This window comes from Muscardinus avellanarius (assembly GCF_963383645.1).
Source record: "Muscardinus avellanarius genome assembly, chromosome: 4".
NCBI lineage: Eukaryota > Metazoa > Chordata > Mammalia > Rodentia > Gliridae > Muscardinus > Muscardinus avellanarius.
Genome location: NC_137789.1, coordinates 78941666 through 78956514, shown reverse-complemented (window position 1 = coordinate 78956514; position 14849 = coordinate 78941666). Strand labels below are relative to the sequence as shown.

At 42.7% G+C, this 14849-nt stretch overlaps 1 pseudogene across 1 annotated transcript; it reads left to right on the top strand.

Annotated features, from left to right (window-relative positions):
- Positions 1 to 7479: 7479 nt before the first annotated feature.
- Positions 7480 to 13805, top strand: LOC308262329 (chloride intracellular channel protein 4-like; annotated as a pseudogene). The gene is made up of 4 exons: positions 7480 to 7534; positions 10513 to 10564; positions 12842 to 13070; positions 13117 to 13805. The product of its transcript is annotated as a chloride intracellular channel protein 4-like (transcript).
- The last annotated feature ends 1044 nt before the right edge of the window (positions 13806 to 14849 follow it).

Below are 14849 nucleotides of genomic sequence, written 5' to 3'. Positions count from 1 at the left end.
CTGTAATATAAGTATTGCCTTATAGGGGATGGCGGAGCAGACAGGACCGGACAAATCTGCAATGCAGCCTATGGATCTTGATAAAGGAGTGTACTGGTATTGAGAAGAGGGTTTAAAATGTATTAATGTGTCAATACTGGGAAAGATGTCCAATTTTAAAATATATCTTCTTTACTAAGAAAGCCAGGGATAGCTAACATGTCCTTGCATTCCTAAGAACAATTGAACACATTTTGGGGGATAAGACGAAAGGTAAAAGTGAGGAGATAGAAAGGAAATAGGCAGATAGGGAAAAGGCCTTGGTAGAAAAAAAGCTAATTTCCTGAGTTTCCTGAAGGGCGACAAATGCCTGAAACTCCAAAGGCTCAGGAGATAAGAAGGCCAGAGCTTCACAAAGCCATCCTGAGTTTCCTAATCAACAAACCCTCCTAGCAAGTCTGGCATTCCTGAAAGGAGACCCTTCAAAGAACTTGCAAATGTCCTATGCAAATTCTCCATGGAGTCACCCTAACCACAAACGTCCTGACTTGCTAGCGGTCAGGCATTGGCCAGTCAGATGGCAAAAGTGGGTCACTTTCCCGCTCGGGACCCCCTCCCCAAAACATGCCTCAGTTGCAGAGTGCATCTGAGGGCACGTGGCTTGGGCGACTCTCGAGTAGTGACCTGAAGGCCTCTGCTGGACATCATGGCTGACCAGGCCCCTAGAAGTGACCTGTACCTCTTTCCTGGCAGATCGCGTGGACTCTGGGAGAAAGTAGTTTGCAACTGATGGGCACTTGGCTCGGGCAACACTCGGGTAGTGACCCTGAAGGCAGCTACTAAACCCCGGAGTTCCGACCACCCCTATGGGGTGTTCGGCCACTTTTCTCTATTCCCTTCTGGCAGATCACGTGGACTCCGGAAGAAAGCAGCCTGCACCTGAAGGCAATTGGTCTTGGGCTACTCTCAAGTATTGTCCTGAAGGCAGCTGCTGGACCCAGAGTTTCAGCCCCTTTGGGGGGGTGTTCAGCCACCCTTGCCCCATTCCCTGCTGCTTCCAATAAACCTTTTACTCCCCTTCCTGAGGTCTGCGGGTGTCATTCTTCGCTCTCTGTAGACAAGAACTCGCCGGGGTTTTCTCGCAAGAAACCCCCGTTTCAAAAGCCTGTGTCTGGAGACAGAGATGCCTCCCCCTCCGGCCATAAATATGAGCCCGTGTTTGGAGAGAGATGCCTCCCCCTTTAAGCCATAAATTCGGCTGGAGAGATAACAGAAGCAGAGTCGGGGTTGGAGATAAGGGGTAACATGATCTCCAAAAATCAGAGGGACCTGCTGGACTTAGGATAAAAACTCAGTAAACTGGAGTTCTTTGGAATTTTCATCCAAATTTCCCCCCATGTGCCCCTCTGCAGCACAGGGATGTAACTATCTCTATATTTCTATCTTTTTAATAAACTTCTTTAAATCTTCAGCAGCTGTCCAAGCGATGAATACTTATTCTTAGCTTAGGACAAGAATCCACAGTTTTTCTGTTTGTCTGTCTGTGTGGTGGTGGTGGGAGGATTACTTCTCCACACACACACCCCGCATATCACCCCCCCCCCAACCTATTCCCGCAACAGGAGGGCCTGGACTAAGCCATAGAGACAAAAAGACTCTGGAAGGATCAAAGGAGATCCTAGAAGATAGAATTTCCCCAAAACAGACTTTGGGTGAGACCCCCGCCTTTACGGATGCCTGCCTGTCCAGGATGCCTTTCCGGACTTTTCCCCCTAGGGCTCACCTGTGAGGACAGAAACCTGATTCCAATGACAAAGGCCGAGGGGGCTGACTTTAATCACCTAGTTCCAGACGAATCTTAAACTGTGACGCCATGGATCTTCTTTTATCCTGTTTATCTTGTTTACACTTAATGCCTCACTATTGTCCTTTGATGCTTACACGGGGTATAGGGTATAAATACTGGTGATGGAAATTAAAACAATTCCAATTGCACAGAAGGCAGTTGTCCGCGTGATTCTCTTCAGACTCCTCTCTCCCAGGTCCCCGGGGACGAGACCCCACACTTATGGGGGCTTGAAGGAGCTCTTACCTTCTAAGAGGGAGGAGTCGCTGCAGGTATTAACCCCTGCAGGACCTCAACCGAAGCCCTTGCCTATCTTTCTGAGGATCTCGGTCCCAAACGGACTCAGTGCCAGATTTATTACCCCCAGGACTGAGCAAGTTTGTTGCAGCAGGTTAGGGCATTACAATCCCTTGTATTTGGCCACTGCTTGAGACAAAGTGACAGAATATAAATGCTGTCTGTGTCTGATGCAAAAGAAAATTAGTACAATAATGACACACAAGAGGGCTGTCACACATGAGTGGCTTCATCCAGCCACCTGGACAAAACCATTAATGAGTTCCAAATAAGCTATTAATTTATGCAATGTGTCTGCCCTGTTAGGTTTGTTTAGTGACTAAAACTATGGTATCTTTATAGTGTATTGCTCTTTTATGGAGTGTTATATAACATCATTTTATTTTTTGCTTTATGTTAATAAAGATGAAGTTTTTAGCTTATGGATCCAATGATGTTAGTATCTCATATGTTTTTTATTTACTTGTTTGTCATACTTAGGGTCAAACAGAGGGGCATTCTACCTCCAAGTTACACCACCAGGCCTTTTGTTTTTTGTTTTGTTTTGAAATAGTCTTGCTAGGTCTCTGAGAGTCTTACTACATTGCCAAGACTGTCTTCCATTCTGCAATCCTCCTGTCTCAGCCTCCCAAGTACTGGGATTACTGGTGTGTGCCACCATCCTGGGCTTGGCTCTCATAATATTTAATGCAAACATATTCTCCTTTTGAGGTTCTCTATTATCACAAAAGCAGAGTTTGGTGCAGTGCTCTGTGAAGAGCAGGAATGAGCCATGAACCAAAGGATACAGGAAATTCCTAGATTTGAAAAAGCAGTGAAACAAATTCTCCCCCAGAACCTTTTGAAGAGACACAACTCTGACAACACCTTGATTTGAGCACATAAGCTTTCTGACTTCCTGAACTATAGAATAATAGATTTGTGTCATCTTAAGTCATTACACTGGTGGCAATTTGCTACAGTAGCAATATTAAGCTAATACAGGTAGCATCTTTCTCCAGAAATACTGATTCTTTGGGTGTGGGTTATCAAGACCATGTTACCATCCAACTGAATCAGCCAAAGTATTCCAGAGAATCCTCCATTTCCTCCTTCCCTGACAGACCTGAAAGAATGAACATGTACTGTGCTAGGCACATAGCTGACAGGGAGCCATGATTGTTTACACTGCAGTGGGACAGAGCTCTAGGGCTTCCTGGCTGATGAATGGCAGAATGACTCAGAAATGCAATTGGGACTTAGAAGGGTGAAGTTTTATTCAAGAAGGGAAGTGGGGAGGAGCAAGCAAAGGATAGGCTGCCTGCCCGATGATACTGTCCCTGGTCACTCGCTACATTCTTCACCCTGGCTACTCTCAGAGATTTTTGGCTGACTCTTAGCCCTGGCTCTACCTAGGAGGAAATCTCCCAGGATTGTGTCTTTATAGTTCTAAACTTTTTTCTTACATCTAGAAGCAAGCTGCTTTTTGAGATGGGTAAGTACTTCTGAAGCACAAGTTGACTGAGAAGTTGGATCAGATCTGATGCCAGGACCCAACCTTACAGGACTCAAAAGGTCCATTCTTCACATCTTCTCTCTGACTCAGCACAGAGCTGGCTCCTGCTCCAGCTCCACAGTAACTGTTGCGGGGGGCGGTGGATGTGTGCGTAGGGAGAAGTAATTCCCCCACCACCACCACACACACAGACAAACAGAAAAACTGTGGATTCTTGTCCTAAGCTAAGAATAAGTATTCATCACTTGGACAGCTGCTGAATATTTAAAGAAGTTTATTAGAAAGATAGAAATACAGAAAATAGAAATACAGCCCCATGCCCAGATGGCATGAGGGGATGACTCGAATGAGTACACCAAAGGGCTTACACGTGGACTTGGCCTTTTTATACCCATGACCTCCATCTTGTTTGTGTGACTCTGACATGAACATCCCTGTAAGGTACCTCCCCTAGCAAAGTGTGGTTAGGTGTCTCCTTTCATAAAGGGCAAGGTCAAACCCTGCCCCATGCCCCCTAGATCATGTAGATGTGTCTTTAGAAAGAGGAAGCCCTAGCTCTCCTCTATTGACTTGTTAAGTACTTTGAGCTAGGTTGATTTACACTGGAATAGCTGCCGTTGTTAGGCCGAAACCAAGTCCTTTCTTTATCCATATCTGCCTCCATTTTGACACAACTATTTTGAAATATACCAATTATTTTCTTTTGAAATATATTAATAATCAGAGCTTTCCCAAATCTTCCTAGGTCATTCCCCATACTGGCACAGTAACTACTTCAGGACTCCATTTGCAAGTCCAAGCCTAAAATTCTCTCTGGTCACCCAGGTAGATTGTGGACAATACCCATGACTTCAAATCCTAGTTCCTTTCCTCCAAGAAATCTCTGGTCTTTTTAAACAAATTGGTTCCTCATTCTTTCACAAAAGAAAACTCTGCTTCAAGGTGGATTTGCTCTCTGGCTGTAACTGGGAAGCAGGAGGCAATCAATTGTAATTTTTGGTCTGTAATTACATTTGTTTAAGACACTCTGCCTTGATGGAAACCTTATTCTGTGATTCCCTGTGAATTTTTATGGCAAAATTTGCATATTATAATGTACTGTATGTTTAATGGCAGGACTCAAATTTTACATATGTTTGAATTTCCCACTACTTAATGCATTTTCGTATACTACACATCTCAGCTCATATTAAATACTTTGGATAACACTGAGGAACAGAGAGTGAAGATTGTCTCACAGCATCCACTGTCCCTTCCTCCTTAATAGCAACCCTCAGGAATTTACTTCACTAGGAGATGATATTTCTTAGATCTCATGAAGCCAGACATGGCCAATGAGATGTAATCTAAGTGTTTTGGAACTTGTGGGAAGGCTTTGTAAGAGGAAGAGGGCCTGTGTTCTTCGGGTCACCAGCCAGGGCTCCTTCAGGCTGTCTGGAATGTGGGTGTGGGGACTCCAGCAGGGCTGGAATGTTTGCATTCTGACATGATTTCACTTTAGATCTCTTTTATGTGAGAAAAATGAATGCGTGCATTGCTTAAGTCACTGTATTTTAGGTCTCTGTGTGTAGTTGATCAAAATACTAACTAAATCAAACAGTTATTTCCTTTGCTTCTGGAGAAAAAAATGAAAAGAAAAGAAATTTGGGGAGAACATTAGAAGGATTAGGAAAATATTTTACCCCCCCCCAATCCCAAATGCCAGGTAGGGTGTACTCTCTAAAGTATTTAAGGGAACAAAACAGCTTGTTCTGTAACCACATGTTTCAGTAATGTGAAGTTGCTCATACAAAGCTGCTGAATGGGTTACAGAAGGGGGTTGTTATTGGTGACATCAGTGTAATAATGCTAAATCGCTTTGGTCATATGCAACTGATTTTCCCAGTATGTGAGTTCACTTAGATTAGGGGTCAACTTTATCCACAATTAAGAGCAATTTTTGGCAATATATAAACACCTTAAGAAAAAAAATCCCATAGTAATAACTTCCTTCAGTGAAAGCAAAGGCTAAGTTAGTGATTTCAGAAACTGCTATGAATTTCAGGATACCTGCTGAAGTATGAAGACAAATGAAGAAGCTGCCAGAAAAAAGGAAGAAAGAAAGAATGAAGGAAAGAAAGAAAGAAGAAAGAAAGAAAGAAAGAATCTCTTTGTTTAAAAAAATGATGACAGCCATATAATCAATTTTTTTTAATAAAACTTGAAACCAAATGCTTCTACATCTCAAAAGACAATGCGCAACCCCCTGAGCTGCTAAAGGTGGGTAGCTAGTGGAGACTGACTGATTGAGCCAGTATTTTTTTAATAGAGGTATTATTTTGTTTTCTTTTGTTTTGCTTTGGTTCATCCTTGTTACAAAATTGAGTGATGTGTTCTGTTACTAACCCTATTTGTTCCATATGCCTTTTTATATACAGTGTACACTTTCATAAAATATTAAAGCTTTATATGTGTGTGATAAGTTGGGGTCCCTCCCTCTTCATGTGACCTCTGCAAGGGCAGGAAGTGGAACCCTGGGATTCCCAGTCCGCACAAGGCTGTGTTCTGGTTATTCTCCAGACTCTGTGTTTATCCAGGGAACTGTGCCCCAAGCAGCTAATTTTTTCCATACAAAGGTTTGGCCAACATATGAATTAGGTAATGATTTTTGATGGCCTGAGATGGGTATGTTGGATCTTAGAATGTTGACTGCTCTCAGTAACTTTTGAAAACAGTCCAGTAAATGGTCAGAGGTGCTGTACATACAGGGTTTTCTGTCCCTGAGTTCCCAGCTTTCCTCCCCTCCCAGCAATACTGCTCGAGTCATGCTGGCTGGGGATTCCTGCCAGCCGCAGCTGCCATCTTGGTCGCCATGTGGCAACTCACAGGCGCCATCTGTTGGTCTTTCTGGGTCATAGGCCTGCAATTCTGCTGACTCACGGCCGCCATTTTGCGATGCCACATGGATGCCAAGTCTGACCCGGCTGAGTTACAGGCCCCATTTCCTGATGACCCTGACCCACAAGACAGTCGCTATCTTATTCCGGGGCAGCCTCTCACTCTAACCCACTCCTTTCTCCCCTGCCTTCCTCCCTTAAGGGACCAACCCTTACCTTCCCCTCGCCTACCCCTGTAGGTCACTATACCCATTCCAGAGACCCCCCTTCCCTCTTGGCACTGCTTTGTGAGGTGGCTGGTACAGAAGGCATGGTCCGTGTCCATGTTCCTTTTTCCCTTCCTGACCTTGCTCAACTTGAAAAGCGACTAGGTTCCTTTTCTGCCAATCTCTTCGGTTGATTAAGGAATTACAACATATTGTACAAGCATACGATTTAAGTTGGCAGGATCTTCATGTCATTTTAACCTCTTCTTTAACTCCAGACAAATGCAGTCGTATTTTGAAGGCTGATAGGGAATGGGCTGACCAGGCTCACCTAACCAATTCACAGCTCCCTACCGGAACAGCTGCAGTTCCCTCTGAGGACCCCCACTGGAATTATAGTGATGGGGTGAAGGAATAAAAAACAGAAATCACATTTTACTATGCCTTCTTGATGGTATGCAAGATGCCTCCCATAAAGCGGTTAATTATGATAAGCTTAAGGAAATCACCCAGGGTCCAAATGAAAGCCCAGAGGTTTTTCTTAATTGGTTGCAAGAGGCTTTTACCCTCTATACCCGCTTAGATCCATCTTCTGAGGCAGGCTCAGTTGTATTAGCAACCCATTTTATTGGGCAATGAGCTCCTGATATTCGGAGAAAATTAAGAAAGGCTGAGGATGGTCCTCAAATCCCTATCCAAGATTTGGTGAACATGGCATTTCAAGTTTTTAATTCCAGAGAGGAACAGGCAGAAGTGGAGCATTCACTCTGATTTCGCCAGATGGGAGATTTACAGTCCCAAGCCCTGGTAGTAGCCCTGCAGCCAGCTGAGGATGGTCAGCCCTCGGGGCAATGAGCACCACCTAGGGGAGGAGGACAGCAATGGCAGCCACCTCCAGGAGCCGGTTTCAAGTGTGGATTAAATGGCCACTAGAAAGACTAGTGCCTTTGGAAAAGCAGTGAGCCCCAGGTGCCTCAAAACAGGGGGACCACCCATCCAGACCAAGACCCATCTCTGGCCCTGCTTGGCCTGGCCGAACACTGACAGCTCCTGGATCCCTCAACCTCAATCCTCCTTGATGGCCCAGGGTAACTCTACAGGTACAGGGTAAGCCAGTCTCCTTTTGGTTGCCTGCTTAGTCTTTCCATCCTTTCAGGCCCTAGTTTCCCTTCCCAAATCTCGGTCCAGGGGATTGATGGCAAATTCTCCTGCCCACGTACTACATGCCCTCTTTTACAGGACAAAAATTGCTCTGTCAGAGGCTTAGGCCATATCTAAAAAGGGCTCCATTACAACAGTCCCATGACAAATTCTCTTGCACAGTGTTGGGGCCTACTAAACTTTGTTTTTCTCAGCATAATTCTCTTTGATGTTTTTATTTTAACAGGTCCAGTTATTTACATATTATGGTGCTCTCCTTCTTCGAATCCCAAACTGCCATAAGTATTAAACCTCTGAAATCCGTTACTGATGCTCCTGACCCAATAGCATGTTTTTATTTGACAGACGGACCCAAACCCACTCACTGGTGAAAAGAGTGGTGTGTGTCTCTCTCAGGAAAATGCTGCTATTAATGACTCTGGTCTAATAAAGAACTGCTAAAAGGGCAGTGTATGTCTTCCTCAGGGAAAATGCTACTATCTTATTAATAAATCTAGTGACAATCTACCTCATATCTGAAAGGGCTCCTGCCCAACCTGGGACCTGTTCTCACGATTTGCCTTTACTTTTAATAGCCCCTCTCCTGTTAAAGTCTCCTTGAACGCACATCACCAAGCTGTCCAGGGTAACCTCTGACTCTTGCTGCAGCTACACTTCCACCTGCCCACTTCTGGAGGACCCGACCTCTCCCGGCCAAGGGGCCCCCTTACGATACCCCTTGACAGCAGGAAGTAGTTCGAGATTCGAATCTTCACCTATTATCATCAGAAGGCCAGGATGGTAAGTTGGAGGTCCCTCCCCCTTCCCCCCGTGACCTCTGCAAGGGCAGAAAGCAGAACCCTGGAGGTGGAGAGAGTCTGCCCCGCAAGCAGTATCTCAAGAGAGGAGCGGCGTTCTCACGTTTAGTCCTACCCCCCAAAGAACTGGCTTAACAGGACTACTTCCTCCCCAGGAACCCAGATGACTGCAACGGCCAGGCTGGGACTGATTCATTTCCGTGGCCGGTGGACCCATCCCAAAAGGCGCTGCATAAAACAGATCGCTGACTGTTTGTCTCCTTAGTAGTTTTTTTCAGTGTGCACATGAGAATTTATAAAGAAATGACTATAAGTAAGAAAGCAAGAATAGCTTCAAAGAAAACTACTGATAAACTACTTCTTCGTAGCCGGATGTGGTGGCGCGCACGCTTGTAATCCCCACGCTTGGGAGGCAGAGACAAGAGGATCACGCAGGTTAGAAGCCAGCCTCGCTGGCTTAAGAGACCCTGCTTCCAAAAATAAAAAAAGTATAAAAAAGGTCTGGGAGTGTAGCCCAAAGGTAGAAGGTCCTCCAGGAACCCCAGTACCACCAAAAAGAAAGAAAGAAAGAAAGAAAGAAAGAAAGAAAGAAAGAAAGAAAGAAAGAAAGAAAGAAACTTCTTCGTAAGCATAAAACACAGGAATAACTTTATGATCATCCATGTTGGTCCCCCTGCGTACCTTTATGTAGACTTTTGGCTGGCTGGCTTACCTCTTCCTTTCAGCTATTTGTGTCTAGCCAGATATTATTCCTGACAGATTTTTTGGGTTATTTTCTCTCCTACACAGATGTTGGGTTTATTGGGATGTCTCCTACTCTACAGTGTCAAATTTGGACTTTCATAATACCAATTTCTGGGGAAGAGTTCACTCCTCAGAAATAAAACTAGAACCCTTTAAGTACATTCAGGCTGTGTACTTGTGTGCTGCTATACACATGAATATGCATGCATCATTATGGCATTCTAACTACAATTCTTTGAAAAGATACTGATAAGTGACATAGTTGGGTCATGTAGTGGATTCATTCCTGTCTTTTGAGGATCTTCCATATTCATTTCCATAGAGATTGTATTAGGGACTTTTAGGGAATCACACCAAGACCTGTGTGCATGCCTGTTGGTATGATTTGAACCTCCCTAGGATGAATAATTACAATACATCAATAAAAGTATATAAAAATATGTGCAGGCTGACATAGTGAATTCCCTTTTTCTACCTAGTGGTCTTGACTTACCTCAATGTATAATCTTTTTGAAAGCATTTGCAGCCACAATGAGGGACCTCAATTAAAGTTAAAAGTTTAACAGAGTACTAAACATAAATAATGTGACTGAGGTGACAGTCTGCTGAGAGGACACCACTGGAGTTGAGTGAGGGTCACACACTAGCAGGCAGAGAAAACAGTCTCAACCTATTCCTCATTCTCACAGATGGAATTTTTTTTTAACATCAATGATTACAGAAACCTTGTTTTAAGTTCTTAGGAATTAGAAAATATTATAATTCCCAAATTGTACATTTTCAGTTCCTTAGACATAGTGCCAAAATCAAAGACCATTTAAAGGCCAGCCAGCCCCAGCCTTGAGTAAGTTCCTGTCAGATGAAAGAATGATTAATACTCAAGAAACAACAGGGATTAAAAAAAAAAAAAGAAGAGTACTTCAGATCATGTGAAAATGGTAATGGTTATAACAAGAGCTGCAGCATTAGGGTCAGATCCAAAGGTCAAATTAATGTGCTTGCTTGATTACCCACACACAGGAAGTTAAACCAATGAAAAAAACTAAAGTGATTTTCCATATGAATACAGTTTTGAAATTATGCATTTTCCTGGCTGTGTAAATATAACTAGTGCAGGTTGATTATTCTGAACATCTGGAACACTTGGCTAGTGTGATATGGAAGTGAGTATTTAGCATCCCTTTTAAGGGTGTATGTACTCACAACTGAGAGAAAAATTCCATGGCAGATTCTACAGTTAAAATAAAAAACAGAGCTGGGAGTGATGGTACATGTTTGTAATCCCGGTACTTGGGAGGCTGAGATGAGACAGGAGGATCGCAGGTTCATGGCCAGACTCAGCTACTAAGTGAGCCCTCCACAATTTAGTGAGACCTTCTTTCAAAATAAAAAATAAACAAAATAAGGCTGGGAATATAGCTCAAAGGTATAATGACCCAGGGTTCAATCCCCAGTTCAGCAAAATTAATTAATTAATTAATTAATTAAAACAAAAATTAAAAAAACAGGTTGTAGTGTACTGAAAAAGTATTTCCCTGTGTACTAGAGAGGGACTGGCCAACACAGGATGGTGCCCAGGCAACTCGAATGTCAATGTGACATACTTCCTGGAGAGTACGGGTTCACTCAGAAACTCAGAGATGTGCATGATTTTACTCCCTCAACAGGACTCAGATGCTCTAAAATATTCTAGGTGTCATTAAAACTTAAACTAAATATAAATGGCCACAAACTATTGAAGTTAGTATTCCTATGAAAACTGTCTTGAACACTGATGTATAAAAAGCACTGCATCCTTTTCACCAACATGGCTATTTCAATCCCACGATAGTATATTTTTGTGTATCACTGATCATCTCTTTCTATTTTTTGTTATAGGAATTTTGTGTCAACTGGATTAATATGTTTTTAGATTTCTCTCCACATAAATATTATTCATGACAGCCAGTCAAAGAAGGTCAGATATAGGATATTGTTAGTTGTTGTTGTTGTTGTTGTTGTTGTTGTTGTTACTGGGGATTGAGCCCAGGGGAATTCTTCCTCCTTGCTACACACCTAGCCTTACTTTATTTTTTATTTTGAAATGGTATCGCTAAATTGCTGAGGCTAACTCCGAACCGGTGATCCTCCTATTCAGTCTTGAAAGTACTGAAATTATGAATATTATGAAATTATGACAGTACTGAAATAGGACTTTAAACAAAACCATTTGACTGAAATGAAACCAGACAACTGAAATGCCTTTAAAAACTGAGAATTACAACTTACTAACTTTGCACTAAAATTAAAATATACATATATGTCTGTTTTGTAGAGGGGAAGCATTTCTAAATACAGTAAAATTTGTTACAGTTCTTTAGGAAAGCAGAATTCAACTCACCTTTGAAAGGAGATCCAAAGATAAGTTAACTTAGCTTATATTTACAAGTTATGTTTTATCTATTGGTAAGCCAACCAATAATATTCCTACCACCTGTAAAGGGTCTGGGGACTCAACTTATATAAGTAAATTAACTTATATTTATAAATTATGATCAACTTATTGTTATGTCATCCTACAATATTTACCACTTATAAAAGTCATGGTGTGTGACTGATGGAGTCTTTAACATCATATAATCTTTTCAATATGACAAAATAATCTGAGGGAAGAACTTTAAAAATTAGCCTTCTAACATCACTATCTGGACAAATATTTAATTTAGCTATAGGGATTGTTACATGGGAATGTTCTCTATTACTTCCAATTTAACAACTATATTAACTAAGGGATAAGTATTTACTTTTCACAGTGTCTGGGCTTTACACATGGTTTATTTTAAAATTCTTTTAAAATAGGGAACACTTTTGTTCACATAGAAGGTAGTTTGGATGAAAAACTATGATTTACAAACTTCTTTTCTGGAACACATATTTTTTTAAAGTAGGATTTTTTAGAACTTACATAAACAAATATGTTCCCAGGAAGTCAGCTGAGGAGTGTTTCAAGTGGTGGTTTTACTGTTTAACAAAACATTGATTGTAATCTTGCTGATGTAGCATGAGAACCTTGCGGGGAGGGGATGTGTCTGGAACACAGGTTGAAATAAGGAGTTTAGGGCAGGCTGGTTTGTCATGTGGCTGAGATTTTTAGAAAAAGAGGAAGTTACATAATTCAACAGAGCAAGTGACTTGCAAATGATTGACTCTCTTTTGAACTTTATGGTGAAATAAAATCTTTAGAAAGAGCAATAATGCTAATTTTGATGATACTATTATGCTGATGTTTTAGGAAACTTAAAAAAAACTCTAGCCTCAGTTCTGAAAATTAAATAAAAACGTACGGTCATTGCCTCTAATTGCAGTCTTGTAGCTAGTGGTCCCGAGTTGCCTCATTGTGCAATCTTTTCAAAGGCGTTTGCAGCCACAATGAGGAACCCCAATTTAAATTAAAAAATTAGGGCTGCGGCCGCCTGCCTCAGAGTCCAGCGCTCGGTGGGTGGTGCGGAGGAGCAGAGGCCGCGGCCAGATGCAGCTGGGATTGGGATGCCCAGCGAGCCGGAGGAGCCACAGCACCTCAGTGGTCGGCGACCAGGACAGCCGGCCCAAGGAGGAAGACAAGGAGCCCCCCGGGGAGAGGCTTCTCCAGGGGCTTCTTCTTCATTGTCCAGGCTGGCCGTGATGGCGAAAGTACAGGCAACTATCCCTTTTCTCGGAGTCCTTCAGTTTTCTTTAGGTCAAAGGAGTTGTGTTTGGCGTCAGAACTGTTGTTCTAAAAAGGAAGCTTGCAGACCTGCAGAATTTGGCTCCCGGACCCATCCACCATTTATAACTTTCAACAGTGAGGTCAAAACCAATGTAAGTAAGATTGATGTGTTACTTGAAGAAGTCATAGACTCTCCCAAGTGCTTAAAACTCTCACCAAAACACTCAGAGTCGAATACTGCCAGAGTGGACATCTTTGCCAATTTCTCTGCTTATAACAAGGATTCAAGGCTAGAAGCCAAAGAAACACTGGAGCAGGCGCTAGGCGACACTGCAGAGCCGGGGTGAGCATCTGAATCCTCCTCTCCCTGAGGGAATGGACGAAAATAGTGTGGAGGACATTAACGCTTATTTCTGGATGGCAATGAAATGACATTAGCAGATTGCGACCTGCTGCTCAACTGTACATCATCAAGGTGGTGGCCAATACTGCGGCTCTGATATTCCCAGGAAGAATGACAGACATCTGGAGATATTTAACCAGTGGCATATAGTAGGGGTGAGTTTACCAACACCTGTCCCAGTGATAAGGAGGTTGAGATAGCATACAGAGACATCAAAAGACTGACCAAGGAAATAGCACCTGTGAGAGAGCTGTCTTCAGGCTTGCCCCTGCAACTGTGTTTTTCCTATCAGATTGCTCTTCTTCCTACACAATAGAAATGCATTTTGCATGAACTTGCAGTTATCCAAGATTTGGATCCAGGATAAACAAGATAGTTACTTTAAAATATATACTCCTAAAAGCCGGGCGTGGTGGCGCACGCTTGTAATCCTCGCGCTTGGGAGGCGGAGACAGGAGGATCGCGCAGGTTCGAAGCCAGCAGCGCTGGCTTAAGAGACCCTGTTTCAAAAATATAAAATAGGTCTGGGAGTGTAGCCCGGACGTAGAAGGGCTTCCAGGAACCCCAGTACCACAAAAAAAAATTATATATATTTTAAAATCCTTCTCTTCCACCTACCTCCCTGACCGATCCCCCTCTCCTTTGATCCAGGGATACTCCATCAAAGCTCTTTTCTGAGGGGCAGTTCACCCTCTCTCTGCTGTCCTCACCATTGTGCCATTCACTGCTTGTAGAGGTCAGAACTTCCGAGGGGCAGCGTTCTGTTAAAGTAGTTGCCATGACAGTATTCGACCCCAAAATGATGGGACAAGGAATATTTATGCCTTTTTTGGAATTTTGAAATATTAGTAAGAGTGCATGGAAGGATTGCTGCTGTATCAGAAATGCTCTGTCTCAATCGGGTCCATCCTGGATGTGTGCTGAAAGATATCATCACCAGAGGAGAGCGCCTTCTACGGAGGTCACTCTGGGCTCTACTCTTCTCTTTGTAGATTGATTTTAATTTTGCCTAAAATCATTTATGCATCTTACAAACTATAACATCTGACACTATGTAGAAGGAAGAAGTTTAGGGGAGGAATGGTGTTGTTAAGATCCTCAAGAATTTCATCCTTATCAGAGAGGCCATGGCACTGGGTGCTCTGTCTGAAGGTAGTGGTAGGTTGATTTTGCCCAGTGCCTTTCACTAGGAACATTATCAACATCTTTATTTTGAAAAGCTCCTTTTTTTAGGTAAACATAGACCTTGCGGTTTGTAGATATTTTAAGCATGACTACATAAACAGATACTTAGTTGTTTTAGCTCTAGCAGTAAATTATTCATAATGTAAGAATTACCACTTACAGAAAATAATTCAAG